Below are 26,977 nucleotides of genomic sequence, written 5' to 3'. Positions count from 1 at the left end.
ATTACTGCCAAACATGACTAATTAGGAAGAGTTATGGAATGTAAACAACAAAAGAAGGCCGATAGGCATTCTATACATGTGTAGTGATTCCACTATTCTAGAAATAACTTTGGTTGCAACATGTTATATTTTCTTCCTCATCACGATTAGTTTGATGAGTTTCACACTAGATAGACATGTTTTAATAATCTCATATGTTCATAACTCTTTAAACTTTAATTTTGTTTTCGTATCTTTAAATAAATGACAACTAGATTAAGAGTGAAAAATAGTTATTTCTTCTCGCACATAGTTCATGTGGATAAAGAAAATAACTTACTGCCCCTAAGATCACCCATATATTTTGAACTTTGCTATTCGAAATGTAACCTCTTTGATTATTGAATTATTCTTTTTGTAACACGACAATAGAAGTTGGATCACTTGAGATACATAAATTTTCTTGTAACGACCCGACTTGTCGTTTTAAGAATTTACGTTCCGTTCGGTGGCTTAAGATCTCGAGTAGCTTTGAAATGTGTATTATGACTTACGAGGGAGGTCAAATTTAGTTTTCGGAAGATTCAGGATGTAATTGAAAGAACAATTCTTGTTTTGGAAGTTTAAGTTGAAATAATTGATCGGATAGTGAATTATGTGTAAACGACCCAGAAATGGAGTTTTGATGATTCCAATAGCTCCGTATGGTAATTTTGGACTTAGGAGCGTATCCGGAAATTTTTTTGGAAGTCCATAGTAAATTTTTGCTTGAAATGGCGAAAGTTGAATTTTTGGGAAGTTTGACCGGGGAGTTGACTTTTTGATATCGGAGTCAGAATCCAATTCTAAAATTTTTTATAGATATGTTATATCATTTATGACTTGTGTGCAAAATTTGAGGTCAATCGGAATTGAATTGATAGGTTTCAGCATCGAATGTAAAAGTTGAAAATTCTTAAGTTCCTTAAGCTTGAATTGGGGTATGATTCGTGGTTTTAGCGTTGTTTTATGTGATTTGAGGTTTCAACTAAGTTCATATGATATTTTAGGACTTGTTGGTATATTGGGTTGAGGTCCTAAGGGGCTCGGGTGAGTTTCAGAGTAGTTTCAGATTATTTTTAACTGCTGGTTTTTGACAGCAATGTGCGAAATTTCTGCGCAGAGCTGAATTTGGAAGCTTATATCTCGAAATCTATAAGGAATATGAAAATTATTAAAACATAAAATTATAGCCTATTGATTCTAGTTTCCAGAATAATAAACCATTCATTATTCGGATATTTGTACAAAAAGTTATGATCGATTGACTGAAACTGGTACTGCAGATTTTGGCTACAGCAGTGTGCATCGCGAGAAATTTCTGCTGCACAGGGCTGAGTTTGGGGAGCTTATATCTCGCAATCTATAAGGAGTTGGGCGATGAGCAAAACATAAAAGTTGTAGCTCTTTGTGTCTAGTTTGCAGAAATTAAAACCGGTTGGAAATAGGAGTTGAGTACAAGAAGTTATTGTTGATAAACTACAGACTGTCGGGGAAGAGTTGTTGAATAGTTTGATGTTTTCATCATAAGCATGTAATGATCCAAAGGTCCATTTTTAGTTCTAGAGATTAAAATTTAATTTCGAGACTTCTGGAATTTTGATAATGAATTATAGGAGTGATATGGAAAGTTTGGTCTAATTCTATCAAGTCGCGGTTGGGTTTTTAGCGTAAAACATGAGCTAATTGTTTAACCAGTAAAATTGGTGTCACATTGAGCAAATGAGCTTCGAATTGAGTTTTGATTGAACGAGTAGGTTCGTATTATTATTATTATTATTGACTCATAGGAATAAGAATTATCGAATTTCGAGTTTGTATGATGGAGTTAGAGCCTTTTTAGTAAAAACAAAACTGATGGTGTAAACAGTTCTGGTGCGCACCTTTAGCGACCAGATTTGACACTTTTAGCGACGGGATTGGACTTTTAGCGACCAGAATAGTATTTTTTGGGCAGAAACTTAAGGACCAAAAATGGTCATTTCCTTCATTTCGTTTTGGATTTTTGGAGCACGGTTCTTGGGCAATTTTGAGGATTCTTCAAGACTTCAACTTGGGTAAGTGTCCCGTCGTTTCATGATATCACACACCAACAATATGAAAAATAAACTTGCAATATTATAATAAAAAATTATGATACACGGTAAAATTATTATATAACAAGGTAAGGTAAATGATAAAATAAAATTATTTAATAATAATAAAGGGTGAGATTAAGAGAAAAAGATAAGGTAACGACACGACCACGCCAATCGGTCGTTACATAAAGTGGCACATTTTGTCGTTATGTAACGAAGAATTTAATGATACGATATAATAAAATTTAAATAACAATCAAAACAAATATCGTATTTAAAGTAACAATACGATACAATACAATGGGTAACAACCCTCCAAACAAGCTGTTAAGGACTAAAAATGGTCATTTCCTTCATTTCGTTTTTGATTTTTGGAGCACAGTTCTTGGACGATTTTGAGGATTTTTTCGAGACTTCAACTGGGGTAAGTGTCCTATATCCAAAAGTGATTATATTTCATAAATCCATGGTTATATTCATCATTTAATTCGGATTTAAATGGAAGAAATTGGGATTTTTGCAAAATCTTTCAAAAACGAAAATATTAGATTTGGAGGCCGAGTTTTTATCGGAATTTGATAAAATTAGTATGGGTAGACTCGTAATTGAATGCGTTGTCGTATTTTGTGAGTTTTGTCAGATTCCGAGACGTGGTCCCCACGAGCGATTTTTGAGTTAGATTTCGAATTTTGTTGGAAAATTAGTATTTTCATATGAAATTAATTCCTATAATTAGTATTGACTGAATTGAATTAATTTGCATAGATTTGAGCTGTTCCGAGGTTAATTCAAGCAAGAAGGCAATTTAAAATATCGGCCTAACTTTAAAAAAGTAAGTATCCTGCCTAACCTTGAGTGAGGGAATTACCCCTTAGGTATCGAGTCTTATGTGCCATTTGTGAAATGTGAAAAGCCGGTGACGAGTACCTACTCGGGCTTATATGTGCAAAATTGATTAGGTTAAAGTCTTAGGTATATTGTGTAGTAAATTGGATAATTGTTGGCTTTTATTAAATCATCTATTTGCCATGCCTCAATTCGCGTTTGTTGAATTTGTTTTTATATGACAATTTGATGTGGTTATTGCTTGTATATTTATGTGAATTTCGTGAGTTTGGTGATTTGATATTTCCTAAAAATAATTATATTATTGATTTTCTATCTGCAAATTATTAATGAAATAAGTTTAAATCGAGGCGTTATATAATTATCAAGAATTTGGTTTAATGAAGGCGTTGCCCTATGCTGAGTATTTTCCATCTCTGTTATTGTTTTTAGGTTTTATACACATTGTGTGGAGCCTTGGGATATTTATTGTGAAATTAATTGATTTTGTTATATTTTTGGAATTGGTTGTGGCCATTGGGCAAATTGTGATATGAATTGATTTTGTTATGTTGTCGTGATAATATTCCGTGTAAATTGTTGTGTTATTTGAGTTATTATTTTGAGGATATAAGGGTGGCATTTCACTGTTGATATTATATGGGTATAAGGGTGGCATTTCACCGTTGTTATGTGTGTTGGGATATTCTCTGGGTGTAGCGATAAGAGTGGCTATAGGAGAGATAAGGGTAGCTATAAGAGCGATAATTGTGGCTATTGATATTGTCAAGGCGGAGGGATAAGGGAGGCTATTATAGGAGTGATAAGGGTGGCTATAGGAGAGATAAGGGTGGATATTGTCAGGGATGATATGCTATGATGTTGGGTTATTGCGTTGGTAATTTTCCTGTGATGTTGTGATTTTTCTTGTGTTGATTTTTATACCTTGTGCAATTTGTCTTATTGTTGGTAAATTGATAATAGTCTGATCTATGTTGAAATTGGGAGCCTGAGGTTATTGCCAGGCGAATTATGAAATGAAATGTGGGCACGAGATGCCGTGAGTAAATAATGATGATATTGGCACGTGAACTGTCCGTGCAATTGTGATATGAAATATGGGCACAAAGTGCCGTAAGTAAATAATGATGATATTGGCACGTAAATTGTCTGTGCAGTTGTGGTATGAAATGTGGGCACGAGGTGTCGTGGTTAAATGATGATGATATTTGGCACGTGAGTTATCCGTGCGGTTTTGATAGAGAAATTGGCATGAGGTGCCGTGGAAATATGAAAGTGAGCTGAAACCCGTATTTTATGATTTTGAAATGCTATGTCACGGGGTGACTTTTATTCGAAAGAGATTTATTTGAAAGATATTTATTTGAAGGAATTATATTTGAAAGAGATCTGAAAGAGATTTATTTGAAAATATTATATCCTGAAGATTTCTATTTGAAAAATATATAGGCGAAAGATTTATATTGGAATGACTTGATTAATTGGTTGTACTTGTATTCATTATTTGTTGTGCAATATTTATGGTGTTCTTGTCGCCCTGCTGTGTATATCACCGGTTGATTATTGTTGCCATCATTGTTATTTGTTTCCTATTATTTCTGTATACTATATTGCACAGGTTATTAGACTAGTGAGTGTCTCGGCTGTTGTGATGACCCAAAATATCATCTTTAAATTTAATAATTAGTTCCGTGTTCTAACACCTCAAAAAGTACTATTTATCATTTCTCGACTTGCGTGCGCAGTCCGTAAAATTTTTCGGAAAGTTTTTATGTGAAAAATGGATTAAAATATGAATTAGAGCTTTAAAACTCAACTAAGTTGACTTTGGTCAATATTTTGAGCAAACGAACTCGGATTAGTGTTCTGACAGTTTCGGTAGGTTCGTATCGTGATTTGGGACTTGGGCTTATGCCCGGAATCAAATTGCAAGGTCCCTAGCCCGAGGTATGAAATTTTGATGAAAAAATAAAAGTTTAAGTTCAAATAGTGATCGGATGTCGAATTATATACAAACAACCCCGGAATAGAATTTTGATGATTCCAACAACTCCGTATGGTAATTTTGGACTTAGGAGTGTGTTCAAAATTTTATTTGGAAGTCCGTAGTTAAATTAGGCTTAAAATGGCTAAAAACAAGAATTTAAGTTTGAAAGTTTGACCGGGGAGTTGACTTTTTGATACCAAAGTCGGAATCCAGTTCCGAAAATTTTCATACCTCCGCTATGTCATTTATGACTTGTGTGCAAAATTTGAGGTCAATCGGAGTTGATTTGATAGGTTCCGGCAACAAATGTAGAAGTTGAAAATTCTTAGTTTCATTAAGCTTGAATTGGGGTATGATTCGTGGTTTTAGCATTGTTTGATGTGATTTAGAAGTTTGACTAAGTTCGTATGATGTTTTAAGACTTATTGGTATATTTGGTTGAGGTCCCGAGGGTCTCGGGTGAGTTTCGGATGGTTAACGAATCAAAAATTGGACGTAAACAGTTGCTGCAATTTTTCTCTTCTGCTGGAAATTCTGGGCTGTGATCTAGGCCCAAAATCGAGCTCCCAAGATCTAGCTCCCATGATCGAACTCCCTAATCGAGCTCCCAATATCGAACTCCCAAGATCGAGCTCCCATGATCGAACTCCCTGATCGAGCTCCCAAGATCGAGCTCCCAAGATCGAGCTCCCATGATTGAACTCCCTGATCGAGCTCCCAAGATCGAGCTTCCTGATCGGGCTCCCCTGATCAATCTCCCTAATCGGACTCCCTGATCGAGCTCCCCGATCGAGCTCCCTGATCGGACTGGACAGATCTGTAAGTTATAAAAACAGAGGCATTCGACCCATTTGCCATTTTTGACAAACTTGAGCTTGAGTAGAGGCGACTTTTGACAGATTTTTAAGGAAAGACATTTGTGGTAAGTGATTCCAACTCAGATTCGATCTATATACACAAATATATCATTGTTTTCACCATTTAATTAGTGTTTTGAGATTGAAATTTGAATTTTTTTAGAAATCTCATAGAAACGAACTTTTACAATTTCGGTATCGATTCGGAGTCGGATTTGAGTGAAACTGGTGTGGTTGGACTCGTAATTGATTGAGTTGTTAGATTTTATAACTTTTGCCGGATTTCGAGATGTGGCCCCCACTGACGAATATTTAATTAATTTCGGAATGTTTATTAAAAATGTAGTATTTTCTTATAGAATTGATTCCTATAATTTTTAGTGATTGTATCGAATTATTTTGGCTAGATTTGAGCTAGACAGAGTTAGATAATCGTGGAAAAGGCCTTCTAGTGGATTAAATTGGAGCAAGACGAGGTAAGTCTCTTATCTAATCTTGTGAGGGGGAAATTATCTCATAGGTGATTAAAATTTAATAATTGTTGCTAATTGTGGGGGCTACGTACGCACGAGGTGACGAGAGTCCGTGCGTAGCTACTATTAATGCTAAAGTCCGGGTAGTTTAGGATTCAAAGCATGAATTACTTGTGTAAATTGTATTCTTTGTTTAATTAATATTATTTTATATATATTTATATTGTGAATTGTTAGATAAAAATATTAAAGGATGAAAATCTCATATACTTGATTTTTTTGTTTAAATTAATTAATTGTTAAGAGAAATTGTTCTTCCTCCTGAATTTATCTTATAACAAATATACTCTCATTCCGGAGGTACATAAGAAAATGTCCACCTTTCTTGTGGATCGGGCCGAACGCCTCGGCAGGATAGATGCATCTATGGATCATGCCACACGTCCCTCGGTAGTGTACACAATATTCTGGATCGGGCTGAACGACCTCGGCAGAAATCGTGCTTAATAATAATAATTACACGATACTTTGATAGTTTATTGTAGCTTGTGAAGCTAATTGATAAATTTGGAAATCTTTGAAATTTAAGGATTATTCTCTCTGTTAGCTAAGGAATTATTGTTATTCTTATAAATGAGATTAATTGATAAAGTGGAAATTTATTGGAATTGAAGGAATTTAGTTAATATACTGAGAATTGTTGCATTTGAAGAAATTTAATTATTTCTGATGGTTAAATAAATTATTGTTATATTCTGTGAATCATGCTGAATTATATATTCTAGTTTTATTTCAATTATTATTATTGACCCGTAATGAGTGTCAAAGTCGGCCATCTCATCTCTACCATTTCGAGATTAGGCTTGACACTTACTGGGTACATGTTGTTTACGTACTCATACTATACTTGCTGCACTTTTTGTGCAGGATCTGAGACAGATACTAGTGGAGGACCTATCATAGCACATCCTCGTTATCCAGGGATATAGTGGTGGGCTGTCTTTCTGAGCCGTCCTGCAGCTACCAGTGCCTCTTTTTGTATTTTTAATTCTGTCTATTTTCATTTCAGATAGTATTTGGATTTTTGTATAATCTACTAGATGCTTATACACTTGTGACACCAGGTCTTGGCGCATACATTGGTAGAATTTGGTGTCTTATTAGTTTTTTTGGATTTAAATTTTATCGATATATGTTTAATTTATTAGTTGGCTTGCCTAGCTATAGTTTTGGGCTCCATCATGACCTATAGGTAAAATTGGGTCGTGATAACATGGTATCAAAGCACTAGGTTCACGTAGGTCTCACAAGTTATGAGCAGACCTAATAGAGTCTTGCGGATCGGTACGGAGACGCATATAATTATCCTTGAGAGGCTATGGGGTGTTAGGAAACTGCCTTTATTCATATTCCATCGTAAAATTAATGTAGTACTAAATATCCTTCTCTTATTCTCTCACAGATGGTGAGAACGCGCTCTACTGAGGTTCCAAACTAGGGAACAGCTACTCCCCCAGTTGCTAGAGGCCGAGGGAGGGCTCCAGCCTATGGTAGAGGGCAAGGACATCCCAGGACTGTTCCAGTTATGCCGCCAGTGGGTCCAGCAGAGAATCCCATTATTGAGGAACATGGTGAGGTGCCTGTGGAAGAGCCAGCTCCGGTGGATTTCACATCTGCACCAAGATTTCAGGATGTCATGGGTCGTATGCTGCAGTTCATGGACAATATGACTCAGGCCGGTTTATTTTCGGCAGACCCAGCCACATCTCAGGCGGTTGGGGGAGCACAGACCCCTATCGCACAAGCCCATGGACAGGCAGCTGCTATATATCAGACCCAGGGTACACTACCTGTGGGTGGAGCCCAGCCAGTGGCAGCAGCTACACCTGAGCCCAGGCCAGTTGTAGTCGCTGACCCTCAGAAACTATTGGACAGATGGACTAGACTACATCCTCCTGAGCGACACGAGGATCCCTAGGATTTCATTGATCAGTGCAAGGATAGACTGTACAACATGAGGATATTGGAGTCTCATGCGGTAGACTTTGCTACTTTTCAGCTAGAGGGCAGAGCCCGTAGATGGTGGCAGTCTTATGTTCTTGGTAGACCAGCAGATTCTCCTCCCATAACTTGGGACAGATTCACCTGTATTTTCCTGGACAGGTATATTCCACCCTCCTAGAGGGAAGAGTTGAGGTTTCAGTTTGAGCAGCTCCAGCAGGGTCAAATGTCAGTGACCAATTATAAGGCGAGGTTTTTTGAGTTATCTCGCCATGCACTTATGATACTCCCTACTGAGGCAGAGAGAGTGCGGAGGTTTGTTGTGGGTTTACATACTGGCATTCATGCCACTATGGCTCGAGAGGTTGATATGGGTACTTCTTATGAGCTAGTCGTGGAGATAGCCCGCAGGATTGAGGGTGTACGTCAGCGGAGTCCAGAACATGGTATGAGAGATAAGCGGTTCAGGTATTCTGGAGAGTTCATAGGTGCTCCGTCTGGGGGCAAAGGTCAGTTCATGAGAGGGCAGTCTATCAGGTCCCCACATCTAGCACCACCGCCTCCTCGGGGTGCTCTAATACGACCTTATTTTAGTGCTATACCAAAGAGTTCTTATCTCCCACCAGCTATTCAGGGTTCTTCCCGTGGGTATTCATATCCCCAGGGCTAGACCTCTAGTCAGCGGCTAATTGCACCGCAGAGTTGTTACGAGTGCAGGGATCCTAGTCACATACGGAGATTTTGCCCCAGGCTTTGGGGTAAACTAGTGCAACAGGGTCAGCAGCCTATGATTACCGGACCAGTTACTCTACCAATCGTCCATCCACCTAGAGGTAGAGGACAAGTGGGTAGAGGTTGTCCTAGAGGTGGAGGTCAGCCAGTTGGCGCTCCAGCTTGGTTCTATGCTTTTTCGGCCAGACCAGATACAGAGGCATCAGATGCCGTGATTGCAGGTATTATTTCTGTTTGCGGCAAAGATGCCTCGGTATTATTCGATCCAGGATCTACGTATTCATATGTGTCATCTCTATTTGCTCCATTCCTGTAGTTCGTGAGCTCTTAAGTACTCCTGTTTATGTGTCCACTCTTGTGGGCAATTCTATTATTGTGAACCGGATTTATCGGTCCTGTATTATTACATTTTGTGGTTATGAAACTAGAGCAGATCTCATATTGCTTGAGATGACCGATTTTGAAATTATTCTGGGCATGGACTGGTTATCTCCATATCATGCTATTCTAGATTGTCATACCAAGACTGTTACCTTGGCTATTCCAGCATTGCCTAAGCTGGAGTGGAAGGGTTCGTCTGTTAGTTTATTTAATCGAGTTATTTATTTTATAAAGGCTCAACACATGGTTAAAAAGGGTTGTTTGGCTTATCTAGCCTATGTTCGGGATACTACTGCAGAGACTCCGGCTATTGGTTCAATGCTTGTAGTTCGGGAGTTCTCCGATGTATTTCCTTCAGATCTTCCAGGTATGCCACATGATCGTGATATTGATTTTTGTATTGACTTGTTTCCAGATACCCAGCCTATATCTATCCCACCGTATCGCATAGCTCCGAAAGAATTGAAAGAACAACTTGAAGAGTTACTAGCCAAAGGATGGAACAATGCGGATGTGTATTGATTATCGCCAATTGAACAAAGTCACTATTAAGAACAACTACCCGTTGCCGCGTATTGATGATCTATTTGACCAGTTGCAGGGTGCAAGGGTGTTCTCTAAGATCGACTTAAGGTCGGGGTACCATCAGTTGAAGATTCGGGATTCAAATGTTCCGAAGACTGCTTTTCGGACTATAGATGGTCATTAAGAGTTTATGGTGATGTCCTTTGGTTTAACTAATACCCCGGCAGCATTTATGGATCTGATGAACAGGGTATTCAGGCCATATATTGATTCGTTTGTCATTGTCTTTATTGATGACATTTTGATCTACTCGCACAATAAGGAGGAGCATGAGCAGCATATGAGAGTAGTGCTTCAGACATTGCGGGAACAAAAGCTATATGCTAAGTTATCTAAATGTGAGTATTGGCTAGAGTCTGTAGCATTTTTGGGGCATTTTGTATCGGGTGATGGTATTAAGGTTGATCCCAAAAAGATTGAGGCAGTTCGGAATTGGCATCGTCCCACTTCGGCGACTGCGATCTGGAGTTTTCTGGGTTTAGCAGGTTATTATCGTCGGTTCGTGGAAGGGTTTTCATCTATTGCAGCACCTTTGACCAAATTAACCCAGAAGGGTGCTCCGTTCCGATGGTCCGATGATTGTGAAGTGAGCTTTTAGAAGCTCAAGACAGCATTGACTACAACACTAGTGTTAGTGTTGCCTTCCGATTTGGGGATGTATACAGTGTATTGTGACTCTTCACGCGTCGGCTTGGGTTGTGTATTGATGCAGGAAGGGCAAGTTATTGCATATGCTTCATGTCAACTGAAGACCCACAAACATGATTTGGAGTTAGCTACAATTGTTCACACTTTTAAGGTTTGGAGGCATTATCTTTATGGGGTGTCTTGTGAAGTTTACACTGATCATCGCAGTTTGCAGCATTTGTTCAAGCAGAGGGACCTAAATTTGAGGCAGCGCAGATGGGTGGAGTTACTAAAAGATTATGATATTACTATCCTGTATCATCCGGGCAAAGAAAATATGGTTGTAGATGCCTTGAGCAGAAAGGCGGAGAGTATGGGTAGTTTGGCTTTCATTTCAGCAGAGGAAAGGCCATTAGCCTCAGATATTCAGTCCTTAGCTAACAGACTTGTGAGGCTGGATATTTCAGAGCCCAGCCGAGTTCTTGCATGTGTTGTAGCTCAGTCTTCACTATTTGAGCAGATCAAGGCTCGCCAGTATGATGATCCACACTTAATGATTCTCCGAGAAACGGTACTACAGGGTGGTGCCAAGGAAGTTACTATTGGAGCGGATGGTGTTCTGCGACTCCAGGATCGTCTATGTGTTCCTAATGTGGATGGACTGAGGAAAAAGATCCTAGAGGAGGCACACAGTTCTCGGTATTCTATTCATCCAGGTGCTACGAAGATGTATCGTGATTTGAGGCAACATTACTGGTGGAGGCGAATGAAAAAGGACATAGTTGAGTATGTAGCTAGGTGTCTAAATTGCCAGCAAGTTAAATATGAGCACCAGAGGCCAGGTGGCCTAATTCAGCAGATGACTATACCAGAGTGGAAATGGGAACGCATCACTATGGACTTTGTAGTTGGGTTGCCGTGGACCATGCGGAAGTTTGATATAGTTTGGGTCATTGTTGACAGGCTGACCAAGTCGGCACATTTTATTCCTGTTGTGACTGCGTATACTTCAGATAGGTTGGCCCAGATATATTTCCAGGAGATAGTTCGGTTGCACGGTATGCCAATTTCTATCATATCAGATAGAGGCCCTCAATTTACTTCACATTTCTGGAGAGCAGTACAGAGTGAGTTGGGGACCCATGTAGACTTCAGCACAACCTTTCATCCATAGACCGACGGGCAGTCAGAGCGGACAATTCAGAATTTGGAGGATATGCTCAGGGCATGTGTGATTGACTTTGGAGGTCAGTGGGATCGTTTCTTGTCTTTGGCCGAGTTCGCTTATAATAACAGTTACCAATTCAGCATTGAGATGGCTCCATTTGAGGCTTTATATGGTCGGCGATGTCGTTCGCCCATCGAGTGGGTGAGGCTAAGTTATATGGTACTGATTTGGTGAAATATGCCTTGGAAAAGGTAAAGTTGATTCAGGAGAGACTTCGTACAACACAGTCCAGACAGAAGAGTTACGCGGATCAGAAAGCGCGTGTTTTTTAATTTATGGTTGGTGAAAAAGTTCTTTTGAAAGTTTTGCCGATGAAGGGAATCATGAGATTCGGGAAGAAGGGCAAGTTGAACCCAAGGTTTATAGGCCCATTTGAGGTGTTGAGACGAGCTGGGGAGGTTGCTTATGAGCTTGCATTGCCTCCCAGCCTATCGGGAGTTCATCCGGTTTTCCATGTATCTATGCTCCGGAAGTATCATGCCGGCTTATCACATGTGTTAGACTTCAGCACAATTCAGCTAGACAATAGCTTGGGTTATGAAGATGAGCCGGTTGCCATTGTTGATAAACATGTTCGACAGTTTGTCCAAGAGGATTTCCGCAGTAAAAGTCCACTGGAGGGGCCAACCAGTCGAGGAAGCGACTTGGGAGGCCGAGGAAAACATGCGGAGCAGATATCCACACTTATTCAGCACTTTAGGTATAATTCTAAACCCGTTCGAGGACGAACGTTTGTTTTAGAGGTGGAGAATGTGATGACCCAAAATGTCATCTTTAAATTTAATAATTAATTCTGTGTTCTAAGACCTCGAAAAGCACTATTTATCATTCCTCGACTTGCGTGCGCAGTCCATAAAATTTTTCGGAAAGTTTTTATGTGAAAAATGGATAAAAATATGAATTAGAGCTTTAAAACTCAACTGAGTTGACTTTGGTCAACATTTTGAGCAAACGAACTCGGATCAGTATTTTGACAGTTTTGGTAGGTCCGTATCGTGATTTGGGACTTGGGCGTATGCCCGAAATTAAATTCCGAGGTCCCTAGCCCGAGGTATGGAATTTTGATAAAAAATTAAAAGTTTAAGTTCAAATAGTGATCGTATGTCGAATTATGTGCAAACGACCCCGGAATAGAATTTTGATAATTCTAACAGCTCCATATGATGATTTTAGACTTAGGAGCGTGTTCGAAATTTTATTTGGAAGTCCGTAGTTAAATTAGGCTTGAAATGGCTAAAAACAAGAATTTAAGTTTGAAAGTTTAACCGGGGAGTTGACTTTTTGATACCGGAGTCGGAATCCAGTTCCAAAAATTTTCATAGCTCCGTTATGTCATTTATGACTTATGTGCAAAATATGAGGTCAATCAGAATTGATTTGATAGGTTCCGGCATCGAATGTAGAAGTTGAAAATTCTTTGTTTCATTAAGCTTGAATTGAGGTATGATTCGTGGTTTTAGCGTTGTTTGATGTGATTTAGAGGTTCGACTAAGTTCGTATGATGTTTTAGGACTTGTTGATATATTTGGTTGAGGTCCCGAGGGCCTCGGGTGAGTTTCGGATGGTTAACGGATGAAAAATTAGACTTAAACAGCTGCTGCAATTTTTCTCTTATGCTCGAAATTCTGGGTTGTGATCGAGGCCCAAATTCGAGCTCCCAAGATCGAGCTCCCATGATCGAGTTCCCATGATCGAACTCCCTGATCGAGCTCCCAAGATCGAGCTCCCATGATCGAACTCCCTGATCGAGCTCCCAAGATCGAGCTCCCTGATCGAGCTCCCTAATCGGACTCCCTGATCGAGCTCCCTGATCGGACTGGACAGATCTATAAGTTATAAAATCAGAGGCATTCGACCCATTTGCCATTTTTGACAAACTTGAGCTTGAGTAGAGGCGACTTTTGATAGATTTTCAAGGAAAGACATTTGGGGTAAGTGATTCCAACTCGGATTTAGTCTATATACACAAATATATCATTGTTTTCACCATTTAATTAGTGTTTTGAGATTGAAATTTGAAAATTTTTAGAAATCTCATTGAAACAAATTTTTGAGATTTCGGTATCGATTCGGAGTCGGATTTGAGTGAAACTGGTATGGTTGGACTCGTAATTGAATGGGTTGTCGGATTTCATAACTTTCGCCGGATTCCGAGATGTGGGCCCCACAGACGAATTTTTAATTAATTACGGAATTTTTATTAAAAATGTAGTATTTTCTTAGAGAATTGATTCCTATATTTTTTAGTGATTGTATCGAATTATTTTGGCTAGATTCGAGCAGACAGAGTTGGATAATCGTGGAAAAGGCCTTCTAGTGGATTAAATTGGAGCAAGACGAGGTAAGTCCCTTATCTAATCTTGTGAGGGGGAAATTACCTCATAGGTGATTAAAATTTAATAATTATTGCTAATTGTGGGGGCTATGTATGCACGAGGTGACGAGAGTCCGTGCGTAGCTACTATTAATGCTAAAGTCCGGGTAGTTTAGAATTCAAAGCATGAATTACTTGTGTAAATTGTATTCTTTGTTTAATTAATATTATTTGATATATATTTATATTGTGAATTGTTAGATAAAAATATTAAAGGATGGAAATCTCATATACTTGATTTTTCTGTTTAAATTAATTAAGTGTTAAGAGAAATTGTTCTTCTTCCTGAATTTATCTTATAACAAATATACTCTCATTCCAGAGGTACATAAGAAAATGTCCTCCTTTCTTGTGGATCGGACCGAATGCCTCGGCAGGATAGATGCATCTATGGATCGTGCCGCACGTCCCTCGGCAGTGTACACAATATTGTGGATCGGGCCGAACGACCTCGGCAGAAATCTTGCTTTATAATAATAATTACACGATACTTTGATAGTTTATTGTAGCTTGTGAAGCTAATTGATAAGTTTGAAAATCTTTGGAATTTAAGGATTATTATCCCTGTTAGCTAAGGAATTATTGTTATTCCTATAAATGAGATTAATTGATAAACTGAAAATTTATTGGAATTGAAAGAATTTAGTTAATATACTGAGAATTGTTGCATTCGAAGGAATTTAATTATTTTTGATGGTTAAATAAATTATCTTTATATTCTGTGAATCATGCTGAATTATATATTCTAGTTTTATTTCAATTATTATTATTGACCCGTAGTAAGTGTCAAAATCAGCCATCTCATCTCTACCACTTCGAGATTGGGCTTGATACTTACTGGGTACACGTTGTTTACGCACTCATACTACACTTGCTACACTTTTTGTGCAGGATCTGAGACAGATACTAGTGGAGGACCTATCATAGCACATCCTCGTTATCCTGGGGCGTAGTGGTGAGCTGCCTTTTTGAGCCGTCTTGCAGCTGCCAGTGCCTCTTCTTGTATTTTTAATTCTGTCTATTTTCATTTCAGACAGTATTTGGATTTTTGTATAATCTACTAGATGCTCATACACTTGTGACACCAGGTCTTGGCACACACATTAGTAGAATTTGGTGTCTTATTATTTTTCTTGGATTTAAATTTTATCGATATATTTTTAATTTATTAGTTGGCTTGCCTAGCTACTATATTGCACAGGTTATTAGACTAGTGAGTGTCTTAACTGTACCTCGTCACTACTCCACTGAGGTTAGTCTTGATACTTACTGGGTACCGACCGTGGTGTACTCATACTACACTTCTACACATTTTTGTGCAGAGCCAGGTATTGGAGCGATCGGACTCGGACAAAGTTAAAATGTGATCGCAAGGATTCAAGGTAGAGCTGCTTGGTCGTCGCAGTCCCTTGAAGTCTTTTTATTTTATTGTACTGTTAATTATTAATCAAACAGTATTGAGTATTCGATCCTTGAGATCAGTTCATGTATTCAATTAGAGTTCGTGACTCAGTATTACCAGTCTTGGGAGGTTGTTATATTTGTAATTATTTCCGTTGTTGGTTTATATATATAAAAAATGGCTTGAATTATTATTATAATCGGCTTACCTAGTCTTAGAGACTAAGTGCCATCACGACGCCTGTGGCGGGGTTTTGGGTCGTGACATTTCTTCCTATAGGTGTGTTATTGTTAAAATTCCTTCTTCTGTTTATAAATAAAATAATATCTTCCTGCCACCCTCTAAAGAATTAATGTCACGGCCCAAAATCTCATCACAGGCGTCGTGATGGTACTTAGTCTCTAAGATTAGGTAAGCCGATTACAATTACAATTACAATTCAAGCCTTTTTTTTATCGAAACCAACAGCGGAAATAATTATAACACCTTCCCAAGACTGGTAATATCGAGACACGAGCTCTAACTGAGTACATGCAGTGATCCCCAAAGATCGAATATACAATACTGTTCGAATAAGAGTGGACAGTACAATAAAAATGGAAAGACTCCGGGGACTGCGACGATCAAGAAACCCTACCTTGAATTCTTGCAATCACACTCTAATCTCTGTCCGAATATGATATTTCCAATACCTAGCTCAGCACAAAAATATACAGAAGTGTAATATGAGTACACCACAGTCGGTACCCAGTAAGTATCAGGACTAACCTCGGTGGAGTAGTGACGAGGTACAGTCAAGACACTGTAACGACTCGACTTGTCGTTTTAAGAAATTACGCCTCGTTCAGTGACTTAAGGTCTCGAGAAGTTTCGTAATATGTATTATGACCCGTGGGTGTGGTCGAGTTTTATTTTCTGAATTTAATTAAAAGAACAATTCTCATTTAGAAGCTTAAATGGAAAGAGTTGACCGGAGAGTTTACTTTTGAGCAAACGACCCCGAAATAGAATTTCGGTTATTGCAATAGCTACGTATGATGATTTCCAACTTAGGCGTATGTTCGGATTTGGATTTGGAAGTTCGTAGGACAATTTGACATATTTTGGCAAAAGATGGAAAATATAAGATTTTGGAAAAGTTTGACCGAAGGGTGAATTTTTGATAACGAGGTCGGATTTTGATTCCGGAAATGGGAATAGATCCATTACGTCAATTATGACTTGTGTGCAAAATTTGAAGTCATTCCGGATTGATTTGATACGTTTCAACGCAAAATATAGAAGTTGAAAGATTTGAAAACTTATAATTCGATTCGATGCGCGATTCGTAATTCTGGCGTTGTTTGATGTGGTTTGAAGCTTCGACTAAGTTTGTATTGTATTTTGTTGTTATAATTGGTTGAGGTCCCAGGGGCCTCGGGTGAATTTCGGAAGGTTAACGGAGCAATTCGGACTTGGAAGAAGGTGCTGGAAAATGACAGCAGTTGCGACCTCGCAGAAGTGAGGATTTCATCGCAGAAGCAAGCTGGGCAGAGCTGGAGGAAAGTCACAGATGCGGACATCCTTCCGCACCTGCGCAATCGCAGGTGCGATGTTTGCTACGCAGAAGCGACGAGGCAGCGCAAAAGCGGAAATGTCGTGCACCTGCGATCAGCGCAGAAGCGGAAATGGCTCCGCAGGTGCGAGCTTGTGGCTGGGAAGTGATCATCGCAGATGCGCATCTTGGCTCGCAAAAGCGAGGCCGCAGATAGAGAAAATCAGTCCGCAGGTGTGAAACTGGGCAGAATGTTAAGGACCAAAAAAGGTCATTTAGCCATTTTTCGATTGAGATTTTGGAGCTCGGATTTGGGCGATTCTGGAGGGATTTTTCACAAGCTTGGTTGGGGTAAGTGTTCTATATCCTAAAGTGATTATATTTCATGAATCTATGATTATATTCATCATTTATTTCGGATTTAAATGGAAGAAATTAAGATTTTTACAAAATCTTCCAAAAACGAAAATTTAAGATTTGGAGGACGAGTTGTTATTGGAATTCAATAAAATTGGTATGGTTGAACTCGTATCGGAATGGGTGTTCGGGTTTCATGAAAATTATGTCGGGTTCCGAGAGGCGGGTCCCGCGTTGACTTTTGTTGTCTTTTTGGAATAAATTTTTAAGTCGACGTATTACTATCCGAAATTATTTCCGATGAATTTTAATGAAGTTATACAATTAATTTGGATAGATTTGAGTTGTTCAGAGGTCAATTCAATCAAGAAGGCGATTTTTGGAATATCGGCATAACTTCAAAAAGGTAAGTGTCTTGCTTAACCTCGAGTGGTAGAATTACCCCTTAGGTATTGAGTCTTATGTGCCATTTGTGAAATGTAAAAAGCCGTGTATGCGAGGTGACGAATACGTACCCGGGCTTATACGTGCAACATTCATTGAATTAAAGTCTTAGGCATTATTATGTAGTAAATTGGGAAATTGTGGAAAATTATTAAATTATCTGTTTGCCATGCCTAAATACTTATTGTTGAATTTGTTTTTATATGACAATTTGATGTGATTGTTACTTGATTATTTATGTAATTCCGTGAATTTGCTGGTTTGATAATTATTGGAATTTAATTTCATTATGGATTTTTTCCTCTGCAAATAATTAATTAAATGAGCTTAAGAAGAGGTATTTATATAATTATTGAAAATTTGGAGTTAATGAAGACTTTGTTTTATGTTGAGTAATTTCTATCTCTGTTAATTGTTTTTGGGTATTGTACACATTGTGTGGAGCCTTCCGCTATTTGTTGTGAAATTAATTAACTTGGTTGTATCTTTGAAATTTTGGTTGTAGTCATTGGGCAAATTGTGATATGAATTGATTTTATTATGTTGCCGTGATAATTTTCGTGTAAATTGTTGTGTTGTGTTAATTATTATTTTGAATGAAATTTCACTGTTGATATTATATGGGTATAAGGGTAGCATTTCACTGTGGTTGTGTTTGTTGGAATATTGTCTGGGCGGAGCGATAAGGATGGCAATAGGAGCGATAAGGGTGGCTATTGATATTGTCTGGGCGGAGCGATAAGGGTGGCTATAGGAGTGATAAGGGTGGCAATAGGAGCGATAAAGGTGGCTATTGTCAGGGACAATATGTGATGATGTGGGGTTGATGATTTTCATGTGATGTTGTGATATTCTTGTGTTTATTTTTATACCTTGTGCAATTTTTCTTGTTGTTGGTAAACTGATGACAATCTGATTTATGTTGAAATTGAGAGCATGTGGCTATTGCCAGGCAGATTATAAATTGAAATATGGGCACGAGGTGCCGTGAGTAAAGAATGAGGATATTTGGCACGTGAATTGTCCATGTTGTTGTGATATGAAATGTGGGCACGAGGTGTTGTGATGAAATGATGATGATAATTGGCACGTGAATTGTCCGTGCAGTTGTGATATGATTTAATTATGGGCACGAGGTGCCGTCAAAATATGAAAATGGACTGAGACCCGTGTTTACGAAAAATATGAAAATGGGCTGAGACCCGTATTTTTTTATTATTATAAAATAAGGTGTTACATGGTGACTTTTTAATTGAAAGAATTATATTCAAAATATTTTTTTGGAAGGATTTTTATTCAAAAAAAGAATTATATGAAAGAATTATATTTGAAAAATAATTATTTGAGAAAATTATATTTGAAAGAGAGTTATTTGGAAGAATTTTATGTGAAGGATATTTATTTGAAAAACTTGAATTAATTGGGCGTATATGTATTTATTAATTGTTGAGTGATATTTATGGTATTCTTGTTGTCTTGCTGCGCATACCACTAGTTGTTTTATCCTGCCCTTATTGCTATCTGTTTCCTAGTATTTTGTATATTATATTGCACAAGTTATTAGACTAGTGAGTGTCTTGACTGTACCTCGTCTCTACTCCATTGAGGTTAGTCTTGATACTTACTGGGTACCGACCATGGTGTACTCATACTATATTTTTGCACATTTTTGTGCAGAGACAGGTACTGGAGATATCAGACTTGAGCAGAATTAAAGCGGGATCGTAAGAATTCAAGGTAGAGCTGCTTGGTCGTCGCAGTCCCTTGGAGTCTTTTCATTTCATTGTACTGTTAATTTGTAATCAAACAGTATTGTATATTCGATCCTCGTAATCATTACATGTATTCAGTTAGAGTTCGTGACTCAGTACTACCAGTCTTGGGAGGTTGTATATTATAATTATTTCCGCTATTAGTTTTGGTTACTTATTTAGTTTCAAAAAAATGGCTTCAAAATGTAATTAAAATCGGCTTACCTAGTCTTAGAGACTAGGTGTCATCACGATGCCTGTGGTGGGATTTTGGGTCATGACAGACACTCACTAGTCAAATAACCTGTGCAATATAGCATACGAAAATAATAGAATAACCAATAGCAGTGATGGCAATAATAATCAACTTGTGACATAAACAGCAAGGCAACATGAATACCATAAATATTGTTCAAACGAATAATAAACACAAGTACAGCCAATTAATCAAGTCCTTCAAATATAAATCATTCACATATAATTCTTTCGAATAAATACCCTCCAAATAAATATCCTTCGAATATAAAACTCTTTCACATAAATATCTTATATCATAATCATAAATACGGGTCTCAACCCCCTTTCATATTCTCATGGCACCTCATGCCCATATCTATATCACATCTGCACGGACAACTCACGTGCCCAAAATATCAATATATAAAAATTGTAGGATCAATTTATTTTCAATAAAGTAAGGTTAAAATCTTTAAATCAAGTAAGAAATCAACAAAAAAATAATTTTATTTTAGAAATTGTTTGAGTGACGAAAAATGACATTTCAATTAAAATAAAGCATCAGATAAGCTATTGATTTGGATGTAAAGCTTATTAAATTAAAACATTATAGTAATTTCCTTTTATTTAAAACAACTCAATCATCGAAAATAAGTACAACCCAAAAATACAAATCCTCAGAGTCTCGTACGAAAAAGCCAAAGCTAACACAATACAACAAGAAATACAAAACACTTAATATTAAGTCAAATAATACATCACGGAGAACACAAGAATTTACAAATTAGGGAAAAATAAAATAACAAAAGGCAAGTGCAACCATAGAGAAATATCAACAAAGGGCACTCCCGAGGTACCGCCTCGTAGTCCCAAATAATAAATAAATTTCAACAAAGGGCACTCCCGAGGTACCGCCTCGTAGTCCCATATTATAAATAAATTCACAATCTTTCCTTATATCACCGCGGGAGCCATCACATTTAGTTTTAAAAATTATTTTCCCAAAATAGCATTCCGCGTTTTAGCCACCCTTATCACACTGCATGGCTTCTAGTAGTTCCCCTACTAGCCAAGCGTATCAATCCCCTGTTATCTCACCGCATGTGTTTCAACACTCACACCTTATACCACCGCATGCATATCAATATCACAATATATCACAATTCACACCTCAAGTGCCCGATTATCACAGCATAAAACAACTGGCACCTCAAATGCTCAAATATCACAGCATATTATAAATTGCGCATCAAGTGCTCAAATATCAAAACATATAACAAATTGCACCTCAAGTGCTCAAATATTACAGCATATCACAAATTGCACATCAAGTGCTCAAATATTACAACATATCAAAAATTTCACATCAAGTGCTCAAATATTATAACTTGCCACAGAAATCAACAATACATTATTTTCTACAATAAGGAGCCCATGGCTCGACCATAATGTGCACAAAATATTAACAAAATATTCGGGAGTGAACAACTCAACAAAATAATATTTTACAATTTAACACTTTGCCTCAGTATGATTTACGGCCTTTATAACTCAATACCAATTTCAACAACATGACTGGAAAGAAATATTATATTGTGAAATAAATTACTCTGGACAAGAGTGGGTTGCTCTAGTGGTGAGCACCCTCCACTTCCAACCAAGAGGTTGTGAGTTCGAGTCACCCCAAGAGCAAGGTGGGAAGTTCTTGGAGGGAGGGAGCCGAGGGTCTATCGGAAACAACCTCTCTATCCCAGGATAGGGGTAAGGTCTGCGTACACACTACCCTCTCCAGACCCCACTAGTGGGATTATACTCGGTTGTTGTTGTTGTTGTTGTTGTTGTTGTTGTTGTTGTTGTTGTTGTTGTTGTTGTTGTTGTTGTTGTGTTTGCAAATAAATAATTCAGAATAAAATTATCTCCAGAAAATATCAACTCAACAAAAATACGGGATTCACATAAAATCAAGGTGGCAATCACACCAAATCATCATATAAAAATAAATTCAACAAACAAGGATTTAGGAATGACAAATAGAGGATTTAATAAGTGCCAATAATTTCTAATTTAGTATATAAGGGCATCTAAGAATTTTTGCCGATATAATTTGCACATATAAACCAAGTACGTACTCGTCACCTCGCGTACATGGTTTTCAATTACACAGTTTTTCACATAAGGCTCAATGCCTAAAGGGTAATTCTCCCACTCAAGGTTAGGAAAGATACTTACCTTTTTGAAGTTAGGTCGATATTCCAAAATCGTCTTCTTGCTTGAATTGACCTCCGGACAGCTCAAACCTAACCAAATTAATTGTGTAACTTCATTAAAATTCATCGGAAACAATTCCGGATAATAAAACGTCGACTTAAAATTTTATTCTAAAAAGTCAACCAAAGGTCAACGTGGGGCCCGCCTCTCAGAACCTGACAGAATTTTTACGGAATCTGAATATCCATTCCGATACGAGTTCAACCATACCAATATTATCGAATTCCAATAACAAATCGTCCTCCAAATCTTAAGTTTTTATTTTTGAAAAGTTTTATAAAAATTCCAATTTCCTCCATTAAAACTCGAATTAAACGATGAATTTAACCATAGATTCATAAAATATAATCACTTTCGGATATAGAATACTTACCCCAGTCGAAGTCGTGAAGAAATCCTCAAAATCGCCCAAAAACCGAGCTCAAAAGTCCCAATCAAAAATGAATAAATGATAGATTTTCGATCCTTAAGTTTCTGCCCAGATTCGCATTTGCGGACAAAAACTTTGTATTTGCGAATGAACAGTACCTCCTATGAACAGTGTTCTCAATTGCGACAAATTGTTCGCAATTGCGAGTGAACAGTATTTTCGCAATTGCGATAAATGGTTCGCAATTGCGAATGCACAGTGTTTTCGCAATTTCGATAAATGGTTCGCAATTGCGGATGAACAGTACCTCACGAGAAACCAGCAAACTCAAACTTCTACGAAATGATCCGAAACTACTCTAAAACTCATCTGGAACCTCTCGGACACAAACCATATATGAATTTCAATCATAAAACATTCTATGGACCTGCTCGCGCACTCAAAATACTGAAAAGAGGTCGTTTTGACCCGATATTGACCATGGTCAAACTCCCAAATTTTTTAACTTTACTAGTCTCTCAACCAATGATCCAAAAATACACCCAGGCCCCTCGGGACCCCGTCAAATCATACCAACAAGTCCCAAAATATGATACAAACTTATTCGAGGCTTCAAATCACATCAAACAACGCCAAAACAAAGAATCGCGCCTCGAATCGAATTATGAGTTATGAAATTTCCAAATTCTATAATTTGCATCGAAGTGTATCAAATCAATCCGTAATGACTTTAAATTTTGCACACAAGTCATAAATGACATAATGGATCTGTTCCAATTTTCGGAATCAAATTTCGACCCCGATATCAATAAAGTCAACTCCCGGTCAAACTTTCTAAAAATCTTCCATTTTCCAACTTTCGCCAAAATGCGTCAAATTGTCCTATGGACTTCCAAATCCGGACATACGCCTAAGTCCGAAATTACCATACGAAGCTATTGACATCATCAAAATTCCATTCCGGAGTCGTTTTCTCAAAAGTCAAACTCTGGTTAACTCTTTTCATTTAAAGCTTCAAAATGAGAATTGTTCTTTTAATTAAATTTTGAATCTTCCGAAAACCTAACTCGACTACACACGCGGGTCATAATACATATTACAAAGCTGCTCGAGACCTAAAGTCATTGAACGGGGCGTTAATTCTTAAAATGACAAGTTGGGTCGTTACATTCTCCCTCTCTTAAACATACGTTTGTCCTCGAACGTTCCAAGAATTATTCTGAGGACATTAAATTATTGAGTGTATTCTTACACGCATACTCACTGGTGATTCTATGCCACCGCAAATTTAACATGGCCCGACAACACCATTTCAGTTACGATTATCTCTTTTATCAACATTTATAAATTTTAAAACCAATTTCTTACACTCCAAACATTTTCAAAAGGCCTGGTTTTCACATCAACACACGGTATTAGTTTCAACCGGTTGTAGCAACTCGTGCCTATGCACCCATCATACGTATGACCATAACTACATCTCTGGTCATAACAGTTGTTCATAATTAATTCCAGCATCGTCAATTAGCCTCACCTTATCCAAAACCTCATTTCAAATTTCCATAATGCTGACAGCAACACGCGATGTATGAAAACCTCATAATTATTTACCTGGATTAACGAGTCACCTGGCCACCCACTTCGTAGGCTAAAACTCAATAATTAAAGCACGTATATGGCTAAATATGCGCAGAAACACATAAAAGAATTATCCAATAAGCCTAACAGGCATGACTCCCTATTAGTACTATAGTACAAATTTAATTTAACAAAGAGAGAATTTAAAAATACATGAATTTAACCACAAGGATCTCATCCTAATATAACTTCCACCGTGACTTATAGCCAGGTTTAAACATTTCACATCATATAAAAATGGGAGGATCTCGTACTCAGCTCTGAATCACAAGTAATATGCACATTGTGCAAACTAAAATTTTCCATTTCTTTTCTTTCTTCTTTTTAATAAATTCCGTGAAATAATTTCACAACACATAATGAACCCACATACCGGCAGGGCATATAATTCATAAAATTGTAATCAATTACCCCGAAATTATATCAAATCCCATTGTAGCGAGTAATACAAAGTCACTTTTGGACTCATCGTCCTCAATAGTGTACAACACAAATTGATAGATACGGCTATCGTAATAAAATCTCCCATCAGGGATAAACACATAAGTAGGTTACAGAATTACGAAGCTCACCCATAAGTGGAGCATACTCAATACTCAGAATTGAATCAAAATAAGAATAGGTCTCCTATATTATAAATTAAATAATACCAGTAACGACATCATCTGGTGTAGTGGCCTTAGCCATACATATCAAATTTATCAACGGGTCAGAACTCCCCCTCTAGGGTGCCCTCTACCCGCCTGTCCTCCATCCCTAACTGGCTGTGCACGTGGGGTAGTAACTATATTGGGGCCCATAGCCTGAGTGTTCTGATAAAATCCACCCCTTTCAAGTCTGGGACAATCTCTCATGATGTGCCTAGTATCACCATACTCATAACAACCCCTCTGAGGTCGCGACTTCTCGTATTAAGTCTGTGCTAGATAACTGGAATAACCACTGTAAGAACCTCGTGTAGGTGGTGCACTAAAAGCATTAACTGGAGCAATACTAGTACTCTGAATTGCGGACTGGGCTGACCGACTGCCCGAGCCTCTGCCGTGATGTAGCTGCAAAGTAAAATCCACTGAATCCTCTAGAGTTCCGAGACCCTTTTGACCTCCTTAGACTCCTTTTTCCTCACTTCGAACACTTTCTAACATTATGGAAATCTCTACTACTTGCTGAAATGGAATGTCGGTCTGCAACTCTCGAGCCATACATATTTTAAAATCATAATCGAGCCCTTCAATGAATCTGCGGACTCGCTCTCTAACTGAAGGAACCAAGATAGGTGCATGGCGGGCTAACTCACTAAACCTGATAGCATAGTCCGTCACCGTCATGGTGCCCTGACGCAACTATTCAAACGCTGTGCGCCATGCATCCCAGAGAATCTGGGGAACAAACTCTTTCAAAAACATCCCTGAAAACTAAGCCCAAGTGGGTGGTACTCCACCAACTGGTCTACCTCATTCATAAACTTGCCACTACTGATACGCTGCTCCCGACAGCTAAAATATAGTAAAGGAAACTCCGCCCACTTCCACAATACCCATGGTGTGGAGAATACAGTGACATTTTTCTAGAAATCCCTGGGCATCCTCAACAGTTGTGCCACTAAAATAGGTGCACTATATCTCTTAAACCTAAGTCTCTTTTGTTCTTATTCTGATGCCTCTGGCCTGACCTCAAGCTGAACCAAAATAACAGGTTATACCGGTACTATACCCAAAACCTGACCAATGTGAACCTGCTGCTCTGGAGTATGGGTGGTAGGAGTATGAACCCCTCCCCCAATCTATGAAATATTTGGCGAAACGAAGGTCAATCCCGCCTGAGTTAATATACCTAACATGTTTAGGGACTATGTTAAAGTCTCCTGAAGTCCGGGGGTAACAACAGGTGCTTCCAATACCTGTCCCTCAACCGGATTGTTACTCTGACAGGTGCTCTATCAGAGACAAGTGCCCTTCCTCGGTTTCTACCTCGGCCCCGGCCTCTTGCGGACCGATCAGTATGCGCAGATGTTTGATCGGCTGAACCGGTAGCACGTGTCCTCACCATTTGTGAGATAATAGAGATACAAAGGCTCATATTCCAAAATCAACAAATCCACATGATAGGAATGAAAGAAGTGGAAATTTCCTAATAGTTCTGTAGCCTCTCAAAGATAGGTACAGACGTCTCCGTACCAATTCGCAAGACTCTACAAGACTCGTTCGTGACTCGTAGAACCTATGAACCTAGAGCTCTGATACCAACTTGTCACGACCCAAAATCCCACCACAGGCGTCATGATGGCACTTAGTCTCTAAGAGTAGGTAAGGCGATTACAATTACAATTCAAGCTATTTTATTTTTTCGAAACCAACATCGAAAATAATTATAACACCTTCCCAAGACTGATAATACTGAGTCACGAACTCTAACTGAGTACATGCAGTGACCCCCAAGGATTGAATATACAATATTGTTCGAATAAGAGTGGACAGTACAATAAAAATAGAAAGACTCTGGGGACTGCGACGACCAAGCAACCCTACCTTGAATCCTTGCGATCACACTCTAATCTATGTCCAAATCCGATATCTCCAATACCTAGCTCTGCACAAAAATGTGCAGAAGTGTAGTATGAGTACACCACAGTCGGTACCCAGTAAGTATCAAGACTAACCTCGGTGGAGTAGTGCCGAGGTACAGTCAAGACACTCACTAGTCAAATAACCTGTGCAATATAGCATACGAAAATAATAGAATAACAAATAGCAGTGATGGCAACAATAATCAACTTGTGACATAAACAG

This window comes from Nicotiana tabacum, chromosome 22, assembly GCF_000715075.1.
Source record: "Nicotiana tabacum cultivar K326 chromosome 22, ASM71507v2, whole genome shotgun sequence".
NCBI classification, from domain to species: Eukaryota; Viridiplantae; Streptophyta; class Magnoliopsida; order Solanales; family Solanaceae; genus Nicotiana; species Nicotiana tabacum.
This window is presented reverse-complemented; position numbering follows the sequence as displayed.